Raw genomic sequence first — 2,161 nt, 5'->3', positions numbered from 1 at the left:
AAGGGATGATAGTAAGCCGTTGGAATCTATTGACAAACTAAATCAATAAATTATAGATAAAAGTCTTCAAAATTTTGTTTCTTCCCCAAAATGCCTCTAAATGTATGGATAAGATTAAAACATACATTACTAATGGAGAGAATCCATCTCATTATAGAATTTGCATACCAATTAACTTGTAAACCGTAACAGCCCATCCGACAAAGACACACAAAGCAAAGCAAGTAAATATGGAAAAGCACTGCGGTAATGGGTGTGGCAGCTCACAGGAAAGAAAATCCTATTTTGAACATATTAGACAATCTTTAAAGTTCAAATACTCTCATACATAAAATCTGATCAGTATGTATATGGAGTTAATAGTAAGGCTAGCTAATACAGAAGAAATGTAGAACCAATGATTTCAATGGAAAGAAAGGAATTCTCTCCTTCCCCATTCAGTTGCTAAAGGTCCAATATCTCTCGGTGTGATTCCTTTGAATGTATCTGGTCCTCTCTGTGTGTCTTTGATGCGAGAGTATGGAGTTGTAATATGCAGCTGTGACGACGGCGTGAAGGCGGGTCTCATGCCGGCGCGCGACTACTACGACGAATTTAAAGGTAAGTGGAACAGAGAAAGAAAGAGGAATGGAGAACCGACAGAGGAAGAAAATATAACCACACCGTCAGACTAAAACGCTATACAGGGGTTCCTCGACTTACGACGGAGAACCGTTCCTACGATGGCGTCGTAACTCATATTTTGACCCTAAATACAGTACGTGTACGTACGTACATAAGCACCAAAGTCACCCATATATGCTAATGCAATATGTATACATGCATTAGTCATGATATAAAATATAACAAGACACTTTTATGACGTACATGAAACATAATTAGGGCCAAAGGAACCCATAGAAGAGAAACTAAATACTGTACATGATCTCTAGCGTCGTAGCCACGAAATATCGTAAGTCGAGCCCGTCGTAAACCGAGGACCCACTGCACTCTTTTACCCCGCAGCAGTACCTCTCCCTCGACAAGGCCGGTTCCCAGATTCCCAAGAAGCTGCGGAAGGTGCTTGCCCTCCTGAAGTGCGAGAGGAAAACCCGACTGGCCGTCTGCATGGAGCACGACTTCCTGAGGCACCTGGACAAGTCCGACGTGTCTGCCATCCAGAAGGAGGGCGAGGGCGAGGTGGCAGAGAGCCTCGTCCACCTCATGTAGGGGCCTCGGGGCTGACGACAAACTCCGGCTCTCCTGAAGGGTCGCTTGAGTCGAGGAGGACTTGCGACAATGCTCTCCGTTTCATAGTGACGCTTTCATGCAAAGACACAAAGGTTATACTGCAAGGTCTACTGCAAGGACCCTGTTAGCCATATGCTTTGTGAGATCCACTTGAACGAATGGCTGTGAATTATACATCAGTGACATTAAATATGAAACTACATCATGATGCAATTTATTGAAAAGAATTTCCTCTAATATCTGCATCGTCTGGTGAGCTTTGGTAGATTTTTAACTTTTAACGTTTTAATTGAATGTTCAGAATAACTGCTTCCCATTGTTTCATTGAACGCTAAAATAAACACATGTCAACACTATGTTTAGTGATGACTGCTTCGAATATTCAAAAATCACGTGAAAATGCGAATGCAGGAATAGAAACGAAAAAAAGCATACTGTTCATGAGCGAATAAGCATTGCACTTTTTAGCCGATTAAAAATCATAATCTAGATGCACAAATGAACATTGCAACAGAGACACAACCAGATACATAGTCATTTTACAAACTCTTTGTCTTCATATATTGGGAAGCAAACGAAAGGGGGAATGGATATAAAGAATTCTTTCCAGTGCATTCATTCGTTCTACTTTTCCTTTCTATACGCTAAAACTACTAACGCAATATACACACTGATCAGATTTCCATGTATAGGAATATTTGAACTTTAAAGATAGTCTAAAATCTTTAAAATAGGGTTCTCCTTTCTATGCAGCTATCACACCCATTACTACAATGTTCCTGTGTATTTGTTTTTCTTTCTGTCTGTGTCGGAGGGGCTCAGGTATATAAGAGTATCAATAAGGAATACCAAGTCATGGTTTATTAGTGAGATAGATACTGTTTATTAATGTATATATCTTAATCATATCCATGTATATAGAAACATTTTG

The 2,161-nt window shown here is 40.0% G+C and overlaps 1 protein-coding gene across 1 annotated transcript in view; it reads left to right on the top strand.

Annotated features, from left to right (window-relative positions):
- LOC113805142 (uncharacterized) overlaps positions 1-59 on the top strand; it is a 3,829-nt gene extending 3,770 nt beyond the window's left edge. Inside the window, exon 7 of the mRNA XM_027356092.2 lies at positions 1-59. This exon is cut by the window's left edge and continues 520 nt beyond it. The gene's annotated coding sequence lies outside the window, so the exon portion shown is untranslated.
- The last annotated feature ends 2,102 nt before the right edge of the window (positions 60-2,161 follow it).

The sequence above is a fragment of the Penaeus vannamei genome, chromosome 20 (assembly GCF_042767895.1).
Source record: "Penaeus vannamei isolate JL-2024 chromosome 20, ASM4276789v1, whole genome shotgun sequence".
Lineage (NCBI taxonomy): Eukaryota > Metazoa > Arthropoda > Malacostraca > Decapoda > Penaeidae > Penaeus > Penaeus vannamei.
This window is presented reverse-complemented; position numbering and strand designations above follow the sequence as displayed.